General features: G+C 37.3%; 2 non-coding genes and 3 pseudogenes across 2 annotated transcripts; 2 read left to right on the top strand and 3 right to left on the bottom strand.

The window, feature by feature from the left end:
* The first annotated feature begins 5 nt into the window (after positions 1-5).
* Positions 6-1,591, top strand: LOC149516063 (25S ribosomal RNA; annotated as a pseudogene).
* A 2,216-nt stretch (positions 1,592-3,807) lies between these two features.
* Positions 3,808-7,143, bottom strand: LOC149516062 (25S ribosomal RNA). The gene has a single exon (XR_016346717.1). It is a non-coding gene; the product is annotated as a 25S ribosomal RNA (ribosomal RNA).
* Positions 7,144-15,767: 8,624 nt separating this feature from the next.
* Positions 15,768-15,874, top strand: LOC149516061 (small nucleolar RNA R71). The gene has a single exon (XR_016346753.1). It is a non-coding gene; the product is annotated as a small nucleolar RNA R71 (small nucleolar RNA).
* A 3,650-nt stretch (positions 15,875-19,524) lies between these two features.
* On the bottom strand, positions 19,525-19,680 carry LOC149516060 (5.8S ribosomal RNA; annotated as a pseudogene).
* A 291-nt stretch (positions 19,681-19,971) lies between these two features.
* On the bottom strand, positions 19,972-21,748 carry LOC149516059 (18S ribosomal RNA; annotated as a pseudogene).
* Positions 21,749-26,896: the final 5,148 nt, after the last annotated feature.

Raw genomic sequence — 26,896 nt, 5'->3', positions numbered from 1 at the left:
GCACATGTGTTACACTGATGTATTTAATGAGTCTATAGCCTTGGCTAACAAGACCTATAGCGAACAAGTTTCGTAAAGGAAAAATCAATAGGACTTTGAAAAAAGAGTCAAAAGGTGTTTGAAATTGTCGAAAGGGAAGCAAATGGGAATTGGCAATATGCCCTAATCAGATATGGAATGGCAAAAGCCAGTTTGTTAATCAGATCAAGGCATGGACCAACATGGCTTACAGTGGTGGCCCAAGCTTGGGCTTTTGATATGCCTATGGAGATGTCATCACCATGATCATAGATGCAACACGCACCATCTCGGTGTGCCTTGGCACTCATATGCTCGTAGCATCGACCTGCGGGTTCCCTACCTAGCCCATCTTGAAACACTGACTAAGCAGTCTGACATGTGCATGAGTCAATGAGCTAAAAAGCCTATAAGGCACAAGGAAGCTAATTAGCAAAATCCCTTGTGGGTGCACCATTGACCAACCTTGATCTTTTAAGAAGGGTTTGAGTATAAACATGCTTGACCTAAAAGATGGTGAATTATGCGTGAGTGGGGCAAAGCCAGAAGAAACTCTAGTAGAGGCTTGCAATGATACTAATGTGCAAATTGTTCATCTAACTTGGGTATAGGTGTGAAAGATTAATCGAACCCTTTATTAGCTGGTTCCTTTCGAAGTTTCCCTTGGGATAGCTAGAGCCCTTAGTGAGTTTTATTAGGTAGAGCCAATGATTAGAGGCATTAGGGGAGTAACTCTTTCGACCTATTCTCAAACTTTAAATAGGTAAAGTGGCACGACTACTTCATTAAGCCATGCCATGAAATAGAGAGCTCCAAGTTGGCTATTTTTAATAAGCAAAACTGGTGATGCAAGATGAACCAAAAATCAGGTTACGGCACCCAACTATACACTAACCTAAAATCCACAAAGGGTGTTGGTTGATTAAAATAGCAGGACGGTGGTCATGAAAGTCAAAATCTACTAAGGAATGTGTAACAACTCACCTACTAAATCAACTAGCCCCAAAAGTGGTTGGCATTTAAGCACACAACCTATACCAAGCTATTGAGGAAAGGCCAAGCCTTGATGAGTAGAAGGGCACATCCATTGTAGTAAAACCTAAGGCACAAGCTCGGGTGAAGTAGTCATTAGTGTAGATCTTGGTGGTAGTAGCAAATATTCAAATGAAAACTTTGAAGGTCGAAGAAGGGAAAGGTTCTATGTGAATGGCACTCACACATGGATTAGTCAATCCTAAGAGAGGGGACAAGCCATCAATAGTGCATCCAGTGCAAGCTTAGAAAGGGAATCGAGTAAAAATTCTTAAACCAAGACATGACAGTTGACAATAACATTAAGGAGTCTAAAGACATTGGCAAGGTCTTCTAGAAGAGTTATCTTTTCTATTTAATGGCCTACCCACCCCAGAAATGGCTTAGTCAAAGATAGGGTTTAGTGATCGAAAGAGCACCACACATCATGTAGTGTTCGATCTGCCCCTTACAACCCTTGAAAATTAAGAGGATTGAGTGTCGTCTATACCTAATCATACTCATAATAGCATCAAGTCTCCAAAGTGAATAGCCTCTGGTCGATGGAATAGTGTAGGCAAAGGAAGTTGGCAAAATGGATTCATAACCTCGACAAAAGGATTGGCTTTGAGGGTAGCGCTCAAGGGTCTTAGACTCGAACTTGCTAACTATCGGTGCATTACTCAAGCAAATCTCATGATAAGAGTAGGTCATCATCTACTTGTAGGGGGATAGAATGGGAATAGCTCCCTCAGGGGCCTTCCCTAAACTGCGAATAGTCAACTCAAAATTGGTACAAATAAGGGGAATCTAACTATTTCTTTAAAACAAAGCATTCTAATGGTCCCCACAGATGCTCATGCAATGTGATTTCTACCCTATGCTCTAAATGTCAAAATGTAGAAATTCAACCAAGTATGGTTAAATGGCAAGAGTAACTATGACTCTCTTATCGTAGCCAAATGCCTCATCATCTAATTAGTGATGTGAATGAATGGATTAATGGGATTCTCACTATCCCTGTCTACTATGTAGTGAAACCATAACCAAAGGAAAGAGCTTGGTAAAATCAACAGGGAAAGAAGACCCTGTTGAGCTTAAATCTAATTCAACTTTGTGTAATGACTTGAAAGGTGTATGATACATGAGAGTCTTTAGGTGAAATTGAAATACCACTACTTTTAACATTATTTTACTTATTTCATGAATCGAAGGTAGAGCATGAACCCTTCTTTTTTACCTAAGGCCAGCCTCGGTTAATTAATCCAGGTAGAAGACATTGTCAGGTGTAGAGTTTGCCAGGGGTAGCATACTTGTTAAAAGATAACACAGGTGTCCTAAAATGAGCTTAAAGAGAACAGGTTCGATAGAATTGAGCTAGGCCCAGGTATAGATGCTAGTAAGCACTTATATGAATTTACAAGACATGAAAATGGCATTGACATTACAAAAATATGAAGATGTACCCGAACCCACCACTGCCCAGTCATGGTATGCATGGTGCGTGGCCCAACATGTGCTGACGGTGTTAGAGGGAATTACCCGTATAACGGGCCAACATGTCTAAATGATGGTCAAAGCATGTGCCAAGACCAAGGGCCAACATGTTTTGATGGTGGTAAAGGCATGTGCATGTCTCATAGTCTATAAGCTGGTCTAGGCTTAGAGGTTCTCTTTGAGTCAAAGAGCAATTCCATTTCTAGAGGGACAAGGTCTAATAGCTAGGAGGACCCAACCTTGAGGCCTAGTGTAAGCCTAAGTCATGGGGAACTAGCCCAGAACAATAGTATGGATAGTGATCAAGACTCTAGAGATTTAGGCAAGGTGTTTAGGTTTGGCAAAATTAAGCTAGGCATAGGTGTGGGCACTGGTGAATGATGCATAAGAACATAGTTAGACCCAAGTGTGGGCACCGATGATTGAGGTGTGAGTGCATGGTCAAACCCAAGAATAGGCACTGAAGATCGAGGTGCAGATGCATGTTGCAACATAATCCTAGAAGGATTAGATTTGTGGGCTTCTAGAAGGCCTAGTATTGTAGCACAATCTTTGACAAGCTAGCATTATGCTAAGCACTTGAGTTTCATAGGTTGACTTAGGCAGATAGAGTGAATTCCTTATCTACGGTTGTAAGGAGTTTGGCTTAAGACTAGAGCCCATGACACATGCATCGAGCATTATTTGGTACCAATGGCAATCGAAGGGTGAACAATGGCTTTAGGTGGGAGGGTCATGGTACACATGCCACACCAAGTGCCAGCATTTACAAAAGAGGTGTTCAAGGCAACAACCCATACCAAGGGCTCACTTGTGCCGATAGTGGTCAAGGCAAGTGCCTGTATCAATTGCCAACACAAAGTGCCAACACCAAGTGCCAGCATCTGGCATTACTGTCCAAGGTAAGATGTCACACCAAGGGGCCAACATCTGCTATTGGTGTCTGAGGCAACAACAGGCCAGCATCTATCGATGGTGTTGGATGTGATTGCCTATATCAACCAAGGGCCAGATGTTATTAGTGATGTTTGAGGTAACAACCCAAACCAAGGGCCAGCGTGTGCCAAAAGAGTTCAAAGCAAGTGTCTACACCAAGGGCAAACCCATATCTGTAACAAATATCGAAGGCATTCAATTAACGTTTGCTTAGACGCTTGAGGGAGGGATATCATCACCTAACCAAATCGATTGTAATGGAGAACACCATTCATCCCTAACCCCAGAAGGGTGTGGTGTAAAAAAAATAAAGTGAGAGGACTTTAGTGGGTATGTAGGGAAAGGATGAATTAGAGTGACAAAGGGCTAAGTCTTAATGGATCATGGCAGCAAGGCCACTTTACCACTTACAATATCCTATCATGTATTTAAGTCATCTACAAAGGATTCTACCTGTCACTTAATGGGAATTGAGCTCTAAAGAGGCTGTACCTACGACACATGCCCTTAAGAGCCATAGGCTCTTTCTACGAGTTGGCGATCGGGTGATGGGTACATGCATTGCTTCTAGCCTAGATTTTGACTTAAAGGCATTCAGTCATAATCTAGCGCACAATAGCTTCGTGCCATTAGCTTTTCAACTAAGCATGATAACCTATTGTGTTAAACAATGGTTCTTCTCATTCTAGGTTGAAGTACTATTATGATGTTGCCATCAATAGGGTAAAACTAACCTATCTCATGATAGTCTAAATTTAGCTCACGTTCCTTATTGGTGGATGAACAATCCAACACTTGGTGAATTATGCTTCACAATGATAGAAAGAGCTGACATCAAATGATCAAAAAGTAATGTCACTATGAATGCTTGATAGCCATAAGCTAGTTATCCCTGTAGTAACTTTTTTGACACCTCTAGCTTCAAATTTTGAAGGTCTAAAGGATTGATAGGCCACACTTTCATTGTTCATATTCGTACTAAAAATCAAAATCAAACAAGCATTTACCCTTTTGATCCATACAAGATTTCTGTTCTCGTTGAGCTTATCTTAGGACACCTGCATTATCTTTTAATAGATGTGCCACCCTAGCCAAACTCCCCACTTGACAATGTCTTTTGCCTAAATTGACTAATCAAGGCTAGCCTTGGGTCCAAAAGAAGGGGTCGTGCTCCATTTTTGAATCAAGAAATAAGTAAAATAACATTAAGTGGTATTTCAATTTCGCTCAAGGGCTCCCATTTATCCTACACCTCTTAAGTCATTTCACAAAGTTGGACTAGAGTCAAGCTCAATAGGGTTTTTTTTCCCTATTGATTTTGCCAAGCCTATTCCCTTGGCTATTATTTCACTGGATAGTAGACAGGGACAATGGGAATCTCATTAATCCATTCATGTGCATCACTAATTAGATGATGAAACATTTGGCTACCTTAAGAGAGTCATAGTTACTCTCACTGTTTACCCACACTTGGTTGAATTTCTTCACTTTGACATTTAGAGCAATAGGTAGAAATCACATTATGTCAGCATTTCGCAAGGACCATCGCAATGCTTTGTTTTAATTAAACAATCAGATTCCCCTTCTTTGTACCAATTCTAAGTCGATTGTTTATCACTCGAGAAAGGCCTCTAAGGGAGCCATTCCCAGTCTATCTTTCAACCAGCATGTAACGACTCAATCTCATCGTGGGAGCTACTCGAGTAGTGTATTGATAGCTAATAGGTTTGGGACTAGGACCCCTATGCCTAGCTCTCAAAGCCAATCCTTGTTCTGAGGTTATAGATTTATTTTGCCTATTTCTCTTGCCTATATTATTCCATCGACTAAAGGCTATTCACCTTAGAGACCTTGTGCAACTATGAGTATGATCGGGTGTGGATGACACTCGATATTTTAGATTTTCAAAGGTCGTTCGGGGTGTATTGGACACCACGCAGCATGTGGTGCTCTTTCGATCGTTGAACTCTACCTTTGGTTGAGTCATTTCCAGGGTGGGTAGGCGTTAAACAGAAAAGATAGCTTTTACCAAGGCCCCACCGGCGTCTTTGGACTCCCTAACGTTGCTATCAATCACTGCATTTCAATTCAAGAATTTTAACTCGATTCCCTTTTGAAGCTCATGCTAGATATGCTATCAGACAGGTTTTCCCCATCTCTTAGGATTGACTAACCTATGAGCAAGTGTCATTCACATGGAACATTTCCCTTCTTCAGCCTATAAAGTTTTCATTTCAATATTTGCTATTACTACCAAGATCCGTACCAATATCCACTCCAGGTTTTATGAGGATTGTCATACTCTCTTACTCATCAGGGCCTAGCCTTTACCCTAATGGTTGGGTATAGTTCATGCACTTAAGCGCCATCCATTTTGGGGACTAGTTGATTTAGCAAGTGAGTTATTACACACTCTTTAGTAGATTTCAACTTTTATGACCACTGTTCTACTGTGTTAATTGATCAACACACTTTATGGGTTCTAGGTTAGTGTGCAGTTAGGCATCATAACTTGGCTTCTGGTTTATCTTGCATCACCAATTCTGCTTACCAAAAATGGCCCACTTTGAGCTTTTGATTCCATGGCCTGGCTCAATGAAGCAGCCACGCCATCCTACCTAATTAAAGTTTGAGAATTGGTTGAGGGCATTATGCCCCTGATGCCTCAATCATTGGCTTTACCGAAATAAACTCACTAAGGGCTCTAACTATCGTAAGGGAAACTTTGGAAGGAACTAGCTACTAGAAGGTTCAATTAGTCTTTCACCACTATACCTAAGTTAGATGAATGATTTGTACGTCAGTATTGCTACAAGCCTCCACTAAAGTTTCCTCTAGCTTCACCCTACTCAAGCATAATTCACCATCTTTCAAGTCTTGACAAGCTTAACATTTGAACCCTTCTTAGAAGATTAAAGATGGTCAACGGTGCACCTGTGAAGGATCCTGCCAATCAACCTACTTGCACCTTATAAGTTTTCTAGCTTATTAGCTCACACAAATGTCAGACTCCCTGGTCTGTGTTTCAAGACGGGCTAAATGGGGAGCCCACAGGCCAATGTTAGGAGCATGCGGATGCCAAGGCACCTCATGACAAAGCATGTTGCATTCCACAAATGCAACGATGACATCTCTACAAGCATATCAAAAGCTTGGGCTTAGACTACCATAGCGACCCACATTGGGCCATGCCCCAAGGAGATCAACATATCGGCTCTCGCCATTCGACATCCAATTAAGGTGCATTATTGGCCCCTATCTGCTTCCTTTTTGACAAATTCAAGCACTCTTTCACTCTCTTTGCAAATTCCTATTCATCTTTCCCTCATGGTACTTGTTCACTATCAATTTCTCACCTATATTCAGCCTTGGATGGAATTTTTTACTTGATTGGGGCTGCATTCCCAAACAACCTGATTGGCAAATAGCACCTTGTGGTATTACAAGGTCTAAGCACAACGGGGCTTTCACTCTCTTCGGTGTCCCTTTCTAGGGGACTTGGGCTTGTCTACCGTTGAGAATGCTTCTCTAGATTACAATTTGGATGCCAAGGGTGCCTGATTCTCAAGCTGGGCTCTTCCTGATTCGCTCATCGTTACTAGGGGAATCTTGGTAAGTTTTTTTTCCTCCTCTTATTGATATGCTTAAACTCAATGGTTAATCCTGTGTGACCTGGGGTCAAGTTGCTAACCTTTAGGAGTATCATAAGTGTATGGGTCGTAAAAGTAATAAAGATTGGAAGTATTCTGGATATTATTTCCTTATGAACCTGGAACTTTTAAACCTAGGGGCAATTATCAATTTCAACCTTTCGAGTATATCTAGTCCTATGAAATTTTTTTTAAAAGATCTAATTAACCTAAGATTAACCTAATAAAATTACTAGATAATTAAAACCTAAATTTAGCTACAAATTATGGAGGTTAAAGATCTCTTAGGAAAATTACTAAAAAAAGCCAATTTCCTAAAATGGTAGGCTACTAAAAATAAAAAGTAGCAAAACCAAAAATTAAATTAAACACAATTAAAAGGATGATTTAAAGTTCAAATTTAAGAGTAAAGGGATGAAAAATAAAACCTAGAATTAGCAATAAAAAGAGACATTAACCTAACAAAATAAAAATATATATAATTAGCATTTTAATTTAAAAATGAACTTAAAAATCCTAATCTATCCTAGAATGTATGAAATGCATGGAACAAAAATTAAATATGAAAATAGCATGGAAATGCATGGAATGATGTCCTAAAAATAAAACTAAAGGTTACCTAAAAGCTAAACTAAAATCCTAAACGAAATGGCCATCAATTTTCATCAAGGTATTTCATTGAGCACCTAGTATACTATATGCAAACTCCTTAATTAACTAACCTAAATCCTAAGACATACAACCAGAATTAAATCTAAGCTAATCTAAATGAAAATGACAAGTGAAAATGTAGAACAACACATAAAATAAATAAAAATTGCTAAACACATTAATTAAAACTAAAATGCTACCTAGCCTACTTTATCGAATGAAAATTATCTAAATCTATATAAAAACTAGTTGAACTAAATAAAAATAGACCTAAAAATGAACTAAAATGATGTATAAAAATGGTTTGAAGACCAACAAAAAATACAAAAATTTAAAGTGCAAAACCATATTAAAAACTGCACACTATATGCAACCTAAGGCTTAAAATGTTATGTAAATTTGACCCTATCTAAGGAATTTGCAGAAACTATTTTTCTAACCAAAAAGATGTAGGTGACTCCTCCCTAAAATAGAACACAAAATGCAGAAAATTAAATGCAAACCAAAATACTAGAATGCATGGACACTAAGACTATCAACTAAAATGCTATGCAAATGTAATCCTACCTAAGGAATTTACTAAAACTATTTCAATACCTAAAAATAGACATGTAAAAAAGCAAAAAAGGTGTAGGAAAGCTTTTCCTAAAACTGACCAGAAAATGAGTAAAACAATGTTCAAACCCAAAGCAAAAATAAAGGCCTAAAATGAAATTTTAATAGGCTAAATGCTACCAAAATAAAAAATGCACATATGTAACATGAAATCTAAGCCTAAAATATTAAAATAGACATGAAACTAATCAAAAAATATGAAGGGAACTTCACCAAAAACACAATTGAACAAGTTGAAAATTTGGGTTAAAAATGATAATCAAAATGCATGGAAATGCTTGGAAGAAAAAACCATAACAAAGTTATTTTAACAAGCATGTAATAAACATCAAATAACCAACATTTTCATTCACTCGAAGTCACAAAAATAGAATGTAAAAAAATAAGACAAAACCCACAAAACAGAACACAAAACTAAAATAAAACTAGGTAAAAATATCACAATGTAATAGAACATGAAATGAAATTAAAATGAAAGAATCGAGTCCCTTAACTACCCATAGGAAATTCCTTAAGCAAAGGCCACCTTAGATAATCCTTTTCTTGTAACCAAAAGCTCAAACATGAAGCAAAGTAAAGCTAGAAATGAGAGGAACTAAGGTAAAAAATAATAAAAATCCAAACTGGGAAAAACCAAATATGAAAGTTGAAATTTCATTTAAAAAATGTCAAGAAAACAAGAGCTAAATGTAAAATTCCAAGCTTTTTGCCAAAAGCTTTTTCTAAAGCATAAGTAAAGCTTCTATTAAATACATCCAAACTAGATGAAATAATCCCCTAAAAGTCAAGGTAAGATCCATAAAGGGTGGCTTGCCAATGACGTTAGAATAGGAAAATGTAAGAAGAAAAAAAAAATGCTACAAGCAATGACATGTTCAGCCATCCCTTTTGTCTCCTCATAATGTCCTATTTTCCAACCCTATCCTAGGTCTTTTCTCAACCCATAAATGGTTTCTTGAGCCATACAAACTAATAGCCGTGCTTGACTTTGATTTTTCATTGTTTTCCCACTTGTTAACTTGTAATATGTTCCCTTTGCTTTCTCTTTCTTTGTTGATTCTCCTTGGTAAAATTTGCTTGATTTTTTGCTTGCTTTTTATCATCAATTTAGCTCTAAACTCATCTTGAATCTCCTCTAAATCAGCTTGTACAGTAGCTTCTTGCAAGCAAGCCATCTTATACAAGAAAAAAAAGCTCTACATGCCTTTGTTAGTGCTCACAACTAAGGCTTCATGGCCATGGCTTGGTATTTTTTTCTTCTTCTTTATGGCTCCATTTTCTCATGGAAATCATCTCTTTTCCTTTCCTAAAGGCCTTTGAATTACCTTGGTAAATTTCTCACTAGGTTTAGCCATTGCTTGCATGATGACATTCGATGCGAGCATGGTGTTCAATTTTTTTCTACACATGAAATTTGGAGAATTTAAGTGGATAATCAAGCAAAATTAAATCAAGTTAAAATTTAACCAATTAAGTATGATAATTCTAAAAAAAATAGAATTATCACACCCTAAACTTGACTTTTTGCTTGTCCTCAAGCAAAATCAACTTATGCTATGAGTCAATTCCATTTCCTATGATCAATTAGAAGTTATTTCCTCAAAAATTGTATAATAATTATAGCTTAAGGTAAATTTAAACAAGGGCTAGTATAAGATTTATCCCAAAATGTGCATCTATTCAATTGAAGTTTCATTGTGTGCAACATTCATCACTTACCACCACATACCATTTAACTATGAATATGCAACCATGAAATTAATATAACATAATCGAAATGTACATACATTTCATAAGTTTGCCTTTCACACTTGTCTCCACTAAAGTTGGCCAACACTAAACTCGAGATCTTTAGGTCTTTACTAGTTTGTAATGTTAGGCTAGGTTAGAGGTAGGATATAAAGGAATGTTTAAGTTCAAGTACCCCAATCATGCACTACAATCTTAGGGTCAATTAGAGAGCTATTCAAGAATAGTAATACCACCAAACTTGAATTTTTTTTTCACTTTCTTTATTTAGCACACTTTTATTTCTTTATTTGTTTCTCTTTTTTTTTTGTTTCTTGCATTTTTTTTTTTGAAATTTTCTTTTTCAAAATTTTATTTCCTTCATTTCTCAAATGTGACATAACTAAGAATGAAAATGCAAAATAAGGTCTCAGTTTATTGATGTGGATGCTTAACAAAGAAAGGATAAAATATAGCTTGAAAGGGGTGATTATGGATATATGCATTAAGGTCGACTTGAAAGGCTCAATCGATCCAAGGATGGCCTAAGTCATGTCTCTAATTTAGTGTAGCTTAGAATTTTGCCTTTAGAAGTGATCAAAAAAATTTTTAGAACATAAGCACAACTTAAAAAATGAACTACAATTTTTATGATTAACATAACAATTCTAAATGACATGCAGTTCAATGATCAACAAATTCAAAAATTCATCTCATGCTTTACCTAAGTTTATTCTTTTCCTAAAGCTAAAATCAAGGTTAATCATGGTCTTTATCATGGGATCAATAACAATCAACCAAGGGAAGCATTCTAAAAACTCAAAGCAACAGTCAATTAAGCCCAAGTAAAAAAAAAAAAGTTTTGAAAATTTGACTCAAATTTTCCCACCCCCTAACTTAAAATGCACATTGTCTTCAATGTGTAGGCAAATATGAATTTAAGCACAAGAGGTGAAGAATACTCCCCTAACTAGCTAAGGCTTTCCTTGAAGTTCCCATGATTGGCTTTTATCTTTCCTACAAACAAAACAAAACAACCTAACAAAACATCAAACAAAGCAAAAGGTACAAATATAATGTAAATTGCAAAAAATTAAAACCCATTCTAATGTTTTAGAGGTGATCATGTGACTTCAAAAGGTGTTTTTATTCATGTTTACAAGGCATAGAAAAGAAGGGATTAGTGAACATAAACTAAATAAAAATAGTGAAGAAATGAAAACAAGTGATAGAAAACTCGGGTTGCTTCCCAAGAAGTCTATAGCTCGATATTCTTTTAAATCTCAATACGGGTCAGAGCAGAATTACAAACTTTGGCTTATCAACAACTCCATCGAAATAGTTCTTCAACCTCTGGCCATTCACCTTGAATGGCTTCTTTGCATTCTCGTCCATAATCTCAATGGTCCCATAGGAAAATATGCATGGGACCACCTAAAGACCTAACCATCTAGATTTCAGCTTACCTGGAAAGAGTTTTAATCAAGAATTAAAAAGCAGAACCTATTGACTAAGCTTGAAGCTCTTTTTCAAGATTTTCTTATCATGCCACCTTTTTATTTTTCTTTGTATAGCTTGGAACTTTCATGGGCTTGTAATATGAACTCATCAAGCTCATTAAGTTGCAGCAACCTTTCTCACCAACTGCATTTAGATCAAAGTTTAGATTTTTCATAGCCCATAAAGCTTTATGTTCCAACTTAACTAGAAGGTGACATATTTTTCCAAATACTAGTTGGTTTGGTGATATCCTTATAAAAGTTTTGAAGGTAGTCCTGTAAGCCCAAAGTGAATCAATCATCTAATCTCTTAAAATAGTCTTTGCTTGAGATATTCACCTTTTTTTCAAAGATCCTTTTAATTTTCTTATTTGATACCTCAACCCGACCACTGGTCCATGGGTGGTAGCTAGCAGTAACCTTGTGGGAGACTCTATATTTCATTACAAGTCTAGCAAAATGTTCGTTATATAAATGAGTTCCTTCTTCACTAATGATTGCCCTAGTTATCCTAAAGTGAGTAAAAATGTTTATTTCTAAGAAAGTTCATGACCACTTTGGCATCATTAGTGGGTAAGGCCAATGTTTCCACCCACTTAGAGACATAATCAACTGCTACCAGGTTGTAAAGGTTGCCATAAGATGAGATGAAAGGTTAGTGAAATCAATACCCTACACATAAAAAATTTCAACTTCAAGTATGTTATTCAAGGGCATTTCATGTCTCTTTAAGATGTTCCCCACTCATTGACATCAATCATACCAAGAGACAAACTGGTGTGCATTTTTAAAAAGTATAGGCTAGTAGAAACCAGATTATAGAACTTTTGCTATGGTTTTCTTTCCTCCAAAATGTCCTCTATAATTTGATGCATGAAAATGGCTAAGTATGCTCTCTATTTCTTTTATGGGGACATACCTTCTAAGGATCTAACTTTTCCATTGTTTGAACAGATAAGGTTTATCACAGACATAATACTTGATATAGTGCAAAAATTTATTTTTCTACTGGTAGGACAATTCTAGAAGCAGGACCTTACCAACCAAATACTTAACATAGTTTACATACCAAGGTAAGTTGGAATGGCTATAAGCAAAGAGTTATTCATTAGGGAATGTCTCATTAATGATGATCTTACTCATTCTATCATTCTTTAATCTAGAAAAATGGTCAGTGACTTGATTATTGGACCCTTTCTTATCCCTAATATCCAAATCAAACTCTTGAAGAAGAAGGATCCATCGAATAAGTCTAGGCCTTGCATCTTTCTTTGCTATCAAGTATTTGATGGCAAAGTGATCTACGTAAACTATCACCTTTGTATCGATGAGATAAGAACAAAACTTATCAAATGCAAAAACAACAACTAATAGCTCATTCTTGGTGATGGTATAATTAAGATGAGCATCCGAAATAGTCTTATTTGTATAGTGGATGGCATGGAACAACTTACCTTTCTATTGTCCTAAAACTATCCTGATAGCATAGTCACTAGCATCACACATTTCTTCAAAAGGGAGGTCCCAATCAAGAGTTACAATGATAGGTGCAGTAATCAATTTCTCTTTCAGGGTCCTAAAGGCAATCATACAAGACTCATCAAATTTAAATTTCTCTGTTAGGATCCTAAAAGCAATCATACAGGACTTATCAAATTTAAATTGCACCTCTCTTTCAAGCAAATTGCATAAGGGTTTACAAATATTGGAGAAATCCTTAATGAACCTTCGATAAAAACCCACATGTTTAAAAAAAGCTTATAATACCCTTAATTGTGATAGGAGGTGGAAGTCTCTCAATGACCTCAAGTTTGGCTCGATCAACCTCAATGCCTTTCGAAGAAACCTTGTGGCCTAGTAGCACTCCTTCTTGCACAAAAAAAATGGCATTTTTCCCAATTTAGCACCAAATTGTTTTCTTTACATGTTTTTAAAATCAAATTGAGGTAAGCCAGGCATTGTTTGAAGCTGCCTCTGAAGACAGAGAAGTCATCCATAAAAATTTAGAGAAAATCCTCTACCATGTTATAAAAGATGGCTATTATGCACCATTGAAAGGTAACATATGCATTACATAATCCAAAAGGCATCTTCATAAAGGCAAAGGTCCTATATGGACAAGTAAAGGTTTTTTTCTCTTGATTTTCTAGAGTGATGGTGATCTGGTTATAACCAAAATAACCATCAAAGAAATAGTAGAATTCATGTTTGAAAAATTGATCAAGCATCTGGTCAATAGAAAGGAGCCAAAAATGGTCTTTTTTGGTCACCTTGTTGAGCTTGCTTTAGTCTATACACACATGCCAACCCGTAATAGTCATCATAGAGATAAGCTCATTATTGTCATTAGAGACACGGTTACTCCACATTTTCTTAGTACGTATTACACCTGGCTAACCTATGAGCTATCAAAAATGAGATAAATAATACCAGCATTAAGCCATTTAATGGTTTGCTTTTCTACCACCTCTTTCATCATAGGATTTAGGCAACACTAATGCTCTATGGTAACTTGATGGTCATTCTTAAAAAGGATCTTGTGCATGCACACAGAAGGACTGATACCTTTAATATCTATAATAAACTAGCCTATCACTCTCTTATGCTCCTTAAGAACTCATAGCAATTCACTCTCATGAGTAGGATCTAAAGTGGAGGAGATAATAATTGGCAAGGTAGAGTCATCTCCTAAGAATGGATACCTAAGATGATCAGCAAAAGTTTTAGTTCTAAGGAGAGAGGCTTTTCTATGAAAGGTTTTAGAAGGCTAGTAGACAAAGGCACTTTTAATGACTTAAATCAACACTGAGGACCTTAATTGGTGGTTTTAACCCACTTAACACTATCATAGAACTCATTGTCAAAGAAAGACTCATAGGGCTTACTAGGGTGATCATCTTAAAAAGCATAATGAACTAATTTGTTCATTGTATCTACCTTAAAATAGTCATATAAGTCTCTAGGATATTTTATTACTTGAAAGACATTAAACTTCACCTCCTTATTCTAGACTCGCATAGTGAGTTACCCTTTATGGACATTAATGATGGTCTTACCAGTAGAAAGGAAAGTTTTGCCTAGGATAATTGGCACTTCTTTAAAATCCTAGGATATTTTGCAAATTGTTCTTCTGCTTTTAAAATTTTTAGAGAAATGGTATTGGAGGTCAGTAGGTTTCTAGTATATTGGGTGAAGAAACAAACACTACTTAAAGAAATTTTAAGGAATCACAACATCACCTACATTGTTTTTTTTCTTTGACTGTCTTTCCTTTTCTTACTCATTCTCATCAATAAGGATAGGCTGGGTGGGAGAATTAAAACATGCTATAGCTATGGTAGTGAGTTAAGTGCCTACCACTTATAAGGGTAATTGCCTTGCAATGTTCTTTTCCTTTCTTCCTTGGGTTGGTTTTAGTGTTGCTCGGAAGGCTACCTTGAGGGCAAGTGTTAAGGCATTAGCAATCTATCCCATCTGCTTAATGGCAGTTGCCTGAATCTGGAGTGTAACGGATTCATCAACATGTTGTTTTGGTTTTGAAGAATGGAAGAGAATATGTCTTTAAAGGAATTTTTTTTTCTTGAGGTGGGAGAAGGTGTGGTGTGTACTAGGGCACTAGGTGCTAAGAGAAACCAGTAAGGTATTAGGGTTTAAAACTAGAGGATTGACCTTGAGTATTTCACCATGAAAGGTTCAGGTGATTCTTCCAACCAAGGTTATATGTATTGGAGTATGGATTGTTTTGTTGCCCACTAGGGTGAGTGATAAAATGGATAGGATCTATCTTAATAGGGCAACGATCCACTGAATGGTTGCCCTATACATCTCACAGCTTCAAAAAGGACTAATGGACTTAACTAGGCTAATAGAATGGATTGGGTTTTGAGTATGGTTAGATCCCAAAGTGTCCATTTTCTTACTAAGAGCTACTATTTGAGCAATCAAAGAAGTAATGGCATCAATCTTATACATGCGAGTAACTTTTTGAGGATTTTGCCTCTCAAATATCCACTAATAGTGGTTCACAGCCATCTCATTAATTAGCTCATATGTGTCTTCAAAGGATTTGTTCATCAGATCTTTGCCTCCAATAGCATCTATGACGAGTCAGTGGGGTCCTAAAAGTCCATTGTAAAAAATCTAAATCTTAAGCCATGGTGGAAGATCGTGATGGGGACACCTCTTAAGCAATTCCTTATACCTCTCCCATGCCTCATATAGAGTTTCATACTTTTGTTGGGAGAAAGTAGTAATGTCACTCCTCATTTTTGTTGTCTTTACAGAAAGAAGAACTTTGCCATGAATTTATGTGCCAAATCATCCCATGTGGTGATTGATCTACAAGGCATAGAGGTAAGCCAACTTTTAACCCTATCTCGTAAGGAAAATGGAAACAACCTAAGATAAATGGTGTCATCAAAAAAGCCATTGTTCTTAAAAGTGTCACAGATTTTAAAGAAGTTCCTAAGATGGGTGTTTGGGTCCTCACTAGCTAAGCCTATAAAGTAGACAAAGCTTTGGATTATCTAGATAATGGTGGGCTTAATTTCAAAAGTATTTGCTTGGATTGCTAGCCTTCTAATACTAGCTTGGAATCCATCAATGTCGAGCACAACATAATCTCGTAAAGTTCTATGATCAAGTAAGTTGGCCATGGATTGTTTAGGGGTAGAGTTGCCAAATCTTTCTTTCTTAAGGTTTCCAATAATCTTTTCTATTTCTAAGCCCAAAGGTAGAAGATTGAGACCCATAGACCTACACATGCACCAACCATGGGGTTACAGGCCAATAGAGAAAATACATAAAATATTTTTTAAAAATTAAAATATATTTACAAAAATACCAAACTCCACCCTAACATGTCTCTATTGATATTAACCCTAGCCTAAATGCACCAAATCCCTAGCAATGGTGCAAAAAACTTGTTGCTACCCATTAAGAGTACTATAAGTGTACGCTCGTAAAAGTAATAAAGATTGAAAGTATTCCGGATATCATTTCCTCAAGGATCTAGAAGTTCTAAACCTAAGGGTAATTATCAATTTCAACCTTTCAAGTATATCTGGTCCTATGAAATTGTTTTTAATGATCTAATTAACCTAAGATTAATCTAATAAAATTACCAGACAATTAAAAACTAAATTTAACTGCAAATTATCGAGGTTAAAGATCTTTAAGGAAAATTATTAAAAAAAAATAATTTCCTAAAATGGCAGGTTACTAAAAATGAAAAATAGCAAAACCAAAAATTAAATTAAACATAATTAAAAAGATAACTTAACATTGAAATTTAAGAGCAAAGGGATGGAAAACAAAACTTGGAATTAGCAAGAAAAAATTGAAATTAACCTAACAAAATAAAAAATATATATATAATTAGCATTTTAATTTATAAATGAACTTACTTAAAAATCCTAATCTATCCTAGAATGTATGAAATGTATGGAACAAAAATTAAACATGAAAATAACATGGAAATGCATGGAATGATGTCTTAAAAATAAAAAATTAAAGGTTACCTAAAAGCTAAACTAAAATCCTAAATGAAATGGCCATCAAATTTCATTGAGGCATTTCATCGAACATCTAGTATACTATATGCAAACTCCTCAATTAACTAACCCAAATCCTAAGACATACAACCAGAATTAAGTCTAAGCTAATCTTAATAAAAATGACAAATAAAAATGTAGAACAAGACAAAATAAATAAAAATTTCTAAACACCTTAATGAAAACTAAAATGCAACCTAGCTTGCTTTACCGAATGAAAATGATCTAAATCTATTTGGTATTGTAAAAACTAATTGAACTAAATAAAAATAGACCTAGAAATGAACTAAAATGATGTATGAAAATAGGTTTGAAGACCAACCAAAAATACATAAATTTAAAGTGCAAAACCAAATGAAAAAATGCACACTACATGCAACCTATGGCCTAAAATGCTATGCAAATTTGACCCTACCTAAGGAATTTGTAAAAGCTATTTTTCTACCTTAAAATAGACTCAAAAATAAAACAACAAGATGCATGTGACCCCTCCCTAAAATAGGACACAAAATGCAAAAATTAAATGCAAACCTAAATACTAGAATGCATGGACACTAGGACCTATCAACTAAAATGCTAGGCAAACGTAATCCTACTTAAAGCATTTACCAAAACTATCTCAATAACTTAAAATAGACATGCAAACAAGCAAAAAAAACTGCAGGAAATCTTTGCTAAAACTGACCAAAATATGAGTAAAACAGTTCAAACCAAAAGCAAAACAAAGGCCTAAAATGAAAATCTAATAGGCTAAACACTACCAAAATAAAAAATACACATATGTAACATGAAATCTAAGCCTAGAATCTTAAAATAGACATGAAACTCAACAAAAAAATAATCAAGGGAACTTCACCAAAACACAATCAAAACCAGTTGAAAAACTAGGTTAAAAATGATAATCAAAATGCATGGAAATGCTTGGAAGCAAAAACCATAACAAAGTTAGTTTAGCAAGCATGTAATAAACATCAAATAACCAACATTTTCATCCACTCAAAGTCACAAAAATAGAATGTAAAAAAATAACACAAAACCTACAAAATAGAACACAACGAAAATAAAATTGGGCAAAAAATATCACAATGTAACAAAACATGAAATGAAATTAAAATGGAAGAATCAAGTCCCTTAGGCCCCCATGGGAAATTCCTTAAACAAAGGCCACCTTGGAAAATCCTTTTCTTGTAACCAAAAGCTTAAACATGAAACAAAGTAAAGCTGGAAATGAGAGGAACTAAGGTAGAAAATAATAAAAATCAAAGCTGGGAAAACCAATATGAAAGCTAAAATTTCATTCAAAAAACATCAAGGAAACAAGAGCCAAATGTAAAATTCCAAGCTTTTTGCCAAAAATTTTTTCTAAAGCATAAGCAAAGCTCTTATTAAATACATCCAAGCAAGATGAAATAATCCCCTAAAAGTCAAGGCAAGATCCACAAAGGGCGGCTTGCCAATGATGTTAGAATAGGAAACTGGAAGAAAAAAAAAATGCTATAAGCAATGACATGCTCAGCTATCCCTTTTGTCTCCTCATAATGTCCTATTTTCCAGTCCTATCCTAGGTCCTTTCTCAACCAATAAATAGTTTCTTGAGCCATACAAACTTGTAGCCATGCTTGACTTTTATTTTTCATTGTGTTCCCACTTGTTGACTTGCAATTTGTTCCTTCTACTCTCTCCTTCTTTGTCGATTCTCTTTGGTCAAATTTGTTTGATTTTTGGCTTGCTTTTTATCATCAATTTAGCTCTAAACTTAGCTTGAAGATCCTTCAAATCACCTTGTACAATAGCTCATTTCAAAGAAGCCATTTTATGTAAGAAAGGAAAGTTTCGCATGCCTTTATTAATGCTCATGACTTAGGGTTTTATGGTCATGGCTTGGCATTTTTTTTCTTTTTCTTCATGGCTCCATTTTCTCATGGAAATCAGCTAAAAGCCTTTCAATTGCCTTTGCAAATTTCCAACTAGGTTTGACCATTTCTTGATGATGATACTAGGTGTAAGCATGGTGTTTAGTTTTTTTTCTACACATGAAATTTGGAGAATTTAGGTGGATAATCAAGCCAAATTAAATTAAGTTAAAATTTAACCAAATAAGTACATGATATTTCTAAAAAAAAAAATTATCAGGTTGCGATGCAAGCATCAATTGAGCGATAAAGGAGGTTTGATGGGTTTCGGATGGACAACGAGTACACGCCACTAGGGACAAGGCACACTAGAAGCTTTCCCACTGATAGTTAGGCACTATCATTGCTAGGGACTCACTTTTGGGCCAACCATGACTGACAAAATCATAGGAGACCATTTTTTGCCCCCTCACCTAGATCCCAATAAGCTGGGGGTTGAAAGGCCAAAGATGCAAAACACCTCGGCAGGTATGCCCCCGTCCTAATGGCTTGTGGCAAAACTTTCATTCAAAAACTTGATGGTTAACGGGATTCTACAATTCACACCAAGTATTGTATTTCGATAAATTCTTCGTCATTATGAGAGTCAAGATATCTGTTGCCAAGAGTCATTTTGGTTTTTTACAACAAAAAAAGTCCTGGTGGCCCCAGTACATGTGCCACGAATGGGATGATGATGGCACACGTGCTCTTTTTCATTTTGGTTCCTTAGCATGATTTGCATCAAGGGTTCATTATTTGGCTACGAGTGATGATACCGATCATTTCACCCGCCTGATAGGTGAAATGAAATGACCATCACACCTACCCGAGGTCAAAAAAAGCCTAAGATACGAAGGCATCCTCTCCCTTTACGTGTTTCTTTAATGCATTCATGGCTCATTCATTGAACTGGTTTCAATAATGATCCTTCTACAGGTTCACCTACAAAAACCTTGTTATGACTTTTCCTTCCTCTAAATGATATAATTCAGTGGACTTGTCACAATGTCATGGGCAGCAAACTCTCCACATTGTGACCATCTAATCACTTCATTAAACCATTTAATTAACAGGAGTAACAAGTGGTGTGTACAAAAGGTAGGGACATAGTTAACATGAGCTGATGACTCGCGCTTACTAAGAAATCCTTATTGAAGGCCAACAATTGCAATGATCTATCCCCATCATGATGAAATTTTAAAGATTACCTGGGCTTGTCAGCTAAAGCTATAGACTCATTGAATAAATCAATGTAGCATGTATGTAGCCTAGAACATCTAAGGGTATCACAGACTTGTTATTGCCTTGAACTTCCTTGGCCTAAATGGCCATAGTCCCTCTAAAAAGCAAGCCATGAAGGATCACCTTTGTGTAGCTAGTTAGTAGGCTGAGGTTTCATTCATTAATGAAATAAACTAGATAAATCGCTCTGCCAACTAAGAACAACCATGCAACCCCACCTATAAAATCAAGAAAGAGTTCTTAGTCTGTCAATCCTTACTATGCCTGGAACTAAGAAGTTTCCTTGTGTTAAGTCAAATTAAGCCACAAGCTTCACTCCTAATTGTGCCCTTCTATAAATTTCTTTAAGTTTTAGCCTTGCGATCATACTTCCCTTGAAACCCAAACACTTTGAATTCTCATAAGATGCCGATGGAGTCTTACAAGTAATATCCATTAATCATTGGTCAACATCATTTATTGTTGAGACTAGGATGGTATCTGATTGTTTTGGAGCCTCAAACATTCATTCTTGATTAATGAAAACATCCATAGCTAATGCTTTTGTAGTTGTTCCTCTTTCATAAATCCAAGAATTTCACCTCTGACTATGAAATATGAATGCCCTTTTTTATCATTGTTAATCATCACTACGATCCCGAAGACCAACACAATAGGATCGAAATCCTATGTTGTTATCTTATGCTAATGTATAGAAGCATAGGCCTACTTTGAGCATTCTAATTTCTTCAAAATAATAGCATCGAAGGAATAACTCGACTAGTTAAAGCCAGTAGCACATCGTCGTTAGTAGGGACAAGTAAACTGGTGCTCACTATGAGAAAGATCAGATGACCCAATCTTAGTTTCAACCACGAGCTTTTTAACTACAACAACTTAAATATTATTGAAGTTGGAATTACCATGACTACTGGCACCAAACTTGCCCTACAATGGATCTTTGTTAAGGGATTTAGATTGTATTCATTCCAATTACCAGACTTATAGAGCCCAGTATTGTTATTTATTATCACTACCTCCCCATGTTAAGATTGGGTAATTTGTACACCTATTACCTTCCTTAGATGTGCTAATCGAACGCTAATTCTTCATCACTTGTCACCACTATAGTAGGCCACTATCCTACCATCGAAAGTTGTTAGGGCAAAATTTTAAATGATGCATCATCGGCACAAAGGCTATGCAATCCATCAAGTTATCATGAATCATTAGACTAATAAATCAAGCCCACATCGACTTTTTATCTAATAAATGCATCCCTTCCAAAAGTCAGGGTTTGTAGCATGTATTAACTCTAGAATTACTACAGTTATCTGAGTAGTAGATACCATCAAACAATTATAATTGATTTAATGAGCCATTCACAGTTTCACAGTCTGAATTAATTCATACTTACACATAGATGGCTTAATATTTGAGACAAGCATATGACTATTGGTAGGATCAACTAGGTAGCATTCTTTCAAAATGTTGGCACCTCATAGGCACAAAGCACCAACCGAACAATGAAGAGTGCTAACATAGAGCACAAGCATCGTGCATGTTAAGCATGTAAAATACATAGCATTGGACAAACAAGGGTCAAGAGCTCGTGCTTGCAAAATGTTCTACATCTAAAATCACAATCGAGCACTAGTGCACCAATGCGGCCATGGGGTTTGGGTGGCACACTTAGGACATGGGACATGATTGAGGTTTGACTTGTAGTCCCTAAAGAGACAAGCCGAATATGGGATGGTAAGGCATCCAATTTTCATCAATTTAGGTATGCAACAACGGATCCCGATTGTGCCCCCAGGGTACGATGACCACATGAGAGAAATTGAAGAGGATGATGAGTCGACAAATTGTTGCATCGAGCATGGAGCTTGCCAACATGCACAACTATAGCACCACTTGTATGCCCATTGTATACAAGTGATAGCATCCATGCACACTAGTCTACAGCCAACCCATTCAATTATTCGACAAGCGAGTAGAGGAAACTATATATAGGGCCACACAACCGTTTGGCATGGGAAAAACATAAGGGCCACAAGACTGCCATTGTCATCTAACAGGCAACAATAGCATGACACCATCATTGCTTGGTCTAGTGGAGATTGCACAAACAAACTCTGCTGTCACCACCTTAAGGGGACGTTGCTTGATTCAAGGACTTGTTCTTGGGGTCTTGGGTAGCATTGGCTACATGCACGAGCTTGACTAGGCTAAGGCATTTTTATAGTCGACAAAAAAAGATCACGAGATTGCCAACTAGCCGAGAGACTTAGCTAGACCAAACCCGCGGCTATAGCTTTTACTTACACCACCCCAAGAAGCCATAACCTAATTCAAAGGCTTGGTCTGGGGTCAGGGTCTGGGGTTTGGGGTTTGGGGCAGCATCAACCATAGGAATGAGCTTGAGCTTGGCATAGTTGAGCCATTTATTTGCATGCACATCAATTGGTTGAGGCCATAGGCACCTGTGGATCACCAGAGAAACTAGTCACCTGACAACATGGCTACAAGGCATGTATAGCCTAGATTTTGCTCTAAGGACATTGTCATAGATGTACATAATGACAAGCCCATCACACACACCTACTCCCCCGTAGAAGGGAAAGGGAAGGCCTTAACAACCATCCCTTAAAGAGCATAAAAGATTTTACAAAATGCTAGCAGTAGACATCAAGGTGTCTGGAATGGAGACATTTTTTTCAAATAGGCATATCCCATACCATAGGTCTACAAGTGCTGATAGTGGTTGAGGTACGTGCACGCATCAAGGCCTACCATATGTTGATGGTGTTTAAGGTAAGTGCTCATACCAAAGGCCAACATGTGCCAATGTTGTTCGAGCAATTACCAATGCCAATGGCCATATTTTACCCATGTTAATTGAGGCATGTGCCCACACCAGGTCCAAATTATGTCGATGCTAATCAAGGCATATGCCTATACCAATGGCCAGCATGTGCCGATGGTAATTAAAGCAAGTGCTTCATACTAAAGGCCAGCTTATGCCAATGGTGGTCCAAGTAGATACCCGGACAAAAGCAAACTTGTGCCAATAGTGGTTGAGGTATGCATCTATGCCATGTGCTAGAATGTGCTGACAAGTCAAGGCCTTGGCTGAAATTTGATTCTGGGCCATGATACACATGTTGGGCTTGGGCATGTGCTAGTGCCATATTTTTTTACCAATGATTGGAGGAAGAAGGCCTAGGGGGTATGCTCACATGATGTGCAATGGGTGTCAGTCCCTATCTTTATATTGGCCCCCTATCCCCTAATGAACCTCGATAACTCACACCCCCTAGAAAGAGCATAAGAGCTTTTATAAGTTTATAGCCAATAGCCATTCAAGTGTTTGAAATGGGGATGCTCTTTTCAAATAGACACAAAATCTTCTACACTTCATATTTTTAACTAAATTTTTTTTTGTGGATGCCAACAAAAATACAAGGATCACATATACCAAAATTTGGGCCAAGACACCTCAAAAAAATTTCAAAAAATTTTGAACCATGAAAAATTTTTAAAATTATAAAAAATAAAAAATAAGTCATCTGGCCATGAAACTTCACATGAAGGCTAAAAGGACCATTATATGAATTTACAAGCTATAAAATTGGCATTGGCATTGCAAAAATATGAAGATGTGATTAAACCCACCTATTACCTAGTCGTGGTACGTATAGTGCATCACCGAGCCCAGAATACCCATGAGTGGTGCATGGCCCAGCATGTGCCAATGATGTTCGAGGGAGCTACCCACACGAAAGGCCAACATGTCCTGATGGTGGTTAAAGCATATGCTAAGACCAAGGTCTAATATGTCCCGATGGTGGTCGAAGCATGCATATGTGCCACAGTTTGTAAGCTAGTCTAGACCTAAGGTTTTCTTTGAGTTGAGAAATAGTTTTAGTTTTAGCATGACAGAGTTTAATAGCCAGAAGGACTAGGCCTTGAGGCATATTAGAGGCCCAAGTCATGAGGAACTAACCTAAAATAATGGTACAGGTAGTGATCAAGACTCCAAAGGCTTAGGCTTGGTGTTTAGGTTTAGTAAAATTGAGCTAGGCCCAGTGCGGGCGTTGGTAAGAGTTATATGAATTTACAAGCCATAAAAATGGCATTGGCATGGCAGAAATATGAAGATATGCTAAACCCACCTACTGCCTAGTCAGGGTGAGCATGGCGCAAGGCCCAGGCCCAAGATACCTGCACTTAGTGCATGGCCTAGCATCTGTCAATGGTATTTGATGGAACTACCCACCCAAAAGGCCAGCATATGCCGATGGTGATCAGAGCATGTGCCAAGACCAAAGGCCAACATGTCCTAATGGTGATTAAGGCATGTGTATGTATCACAGTCCATAAACTAGTCTAGGTCTGAGGGTTCTCTTCGAGTTGAAGAGTAGTTTCAATTTTAACGAGACAAAGTCTGACAGCTAGGGGAACCAGGCTTTAAGGTGTACTAAAGGTCCAAATCATGGGAAACTAGCCTAGAATAATGGTACAAGTAATGATCAAGACTCCAAAAGTTTAAGCATAGTGTTCAGGTGTGGCAGAATTGAGTCAGGCTTAGGTACGAGCGCTGGTGACATTATATGAATTTATAAGCCATAAAATGGCATTGGCATGGTAGATATATGAAGATATGCCTGAACCCACCTATTGCCAATCATAGTGTACAAGATGTGTGGCTTGGGTGCAGGATATTCATGCATAGTGTATGGTTCAACATGTGCTGATAGTAGTCAAAGCATGTGTCAAAAACATGCACCAACATGTTTCATTGGCAGTTAAGGTATGTGCATGTGTCATAGTTCACAAGCTGGTCTAGGCCTAAGGGTTCTTTTCAAGTCAAGTAGTTCTAGTTCTAGTGGGATAGAGTCTAATAGCCAAGGGGACCAAGCCTTGAGGCCTACTGAAGGTTCAGGTTGTAGGAAACTAGCCCAAAATAATGGTATATGTAGTGATCAAGGCTCCAAAGGCTTAAGCACTATATTTGGGTTTGGCAGAATTAAACCAGGCCCAGGTGTCAATGCTGGTGAGAGTTAGGTGAATTTACATGCCATAAAAATGGCATTGGCATGGTAGAAATATAAAGATGTGTCTGAACCCACCCAATGCCTGATTGTAATGTGTATGGTATGTGACCTAGCCCAAGATACCCCTACATAATGCTAGGTCCTAATATTGGTCAAGGCATGTGCATCTATCATGGTGCATAAGCTGCTTCAAGCCTAAGAGTTCTCTTTGAGTTAAAGAGTAGTTCCAATTCTAATGAGAAAAGGTTTAATAGCCAAAGGAACCAAGCTTTGAAGCCTACTAGAAAACCAAGTCATGGGGAAATAGCCCAAAACAATGGGATGGGCAATGATCAAGACTCTAGATGCTCAGGCACAGTATTTAGATTGGGTAGAATTAAGCCATGCCTAGGAGTGAGTGCTGGTGAGTAATGTACAGGTGTCACACCAAGCACTCCAAAGAGGAGTAGACAGGGCACTCCAATCCCACATTGGACATAAAAAGAGAGCCATTGGAGTATAAAAGGGTTCACACCACCTCTTCCTTATGAGGCACCTTTTGTGGGATAAAACTATGAGGCTAGAGGGGCCAAAGCGGATAATACCTCACAAGAATGTAAATCATGGTAGGTAAACTGATTTGGGATATCGAAAGAGTGCATGCCCAGGTCTTAGAGCCACGCGGGCCTAAAGGTTGAGTCTCAGCCCATGATAAGTGGTATCAGAACAGGCCCTAGATATTTGACACATGCCAAATGCCTCAAGAAAGGTAGGCATGGTGGCCAACCTCTATGATAAGGGCATCACAAGGTTGGGTGTGGGAGAATGTCATGCTAAGCGCTCTAAAGAAAAGTAGGTAGGGTACTCCAATCCCACATCGGACATAAAATGGGAGTCACTGGGGTATAAAAGGGTTCACACCACCTTTTTCTTGTAAGGAACCTTTTGTGGGACAAAACCATAAGGCCATAGGGGCTAGAATGGACAATACCTAACAAGGGTGTGAACCATGGTAGGTAGGCGGATTTGGGACATCGAAGGAGTGCATGCTTAGGTCTAAGAGCTATATAGGCCCAAAGGTTAAGTCTCAGCCTATGACATAGGCATATAGTCAAACCTAAGTTCAAACGTTACTGAGCAATAAACGGGTACAGAGTCAGACCTGGGTGAAAGCATTAAAGATTGAGGGTGTACATATGGTTAAACCTAAGTGCAGGCACGCTTGAACACAGCTTGGGAGGATCAGTATTTATAGGCTTCTACAAAACCTAGTACTATAACATAATCTTTCAGAAGCTAGAATTATGCTGAGCATTTGAGTTTTGTAGGTTGACTTAGGTAGATGGAGTCAATTCCAATCCAAGGCCGTACAGAGTTTGGCTTAAGATCAAAGCTCATGACACATGCATAGAGCATCATTTGGTGTTGATGGTGATCGATGAGCAGACAAATGCCTTAGGTGGGAAGGTCATGGTACACATGCCACACCAAATGCCAGAATCTACCAAAGAGGTGTCCGAGGCAACATCTTGTGCCCAGGGGCTAGCATCTACTAATGGTGTTCGAGGCAACAATAGACCAACA

This window comes from Durio zibethinus, chromosome 11 (genome assembly GCF_047325235.1).
Source record: "Durio zibethinus cultivar Kanyao isolate XHJ-2024 chromosome 11, ASM4732523v1, whole genome shotgun sequence".
Taxonomy (NCBI): Eukaryota; Viridiplantae; Streptophyta; class Magnoliopsida; order Malvales; family Malvaceae; genus Durio; species Durio zibethinus.
Note: the sequence above shows the minus strand (reverse complement) of the source record. Positions and strands in the feature narration are given on the sequence as shown.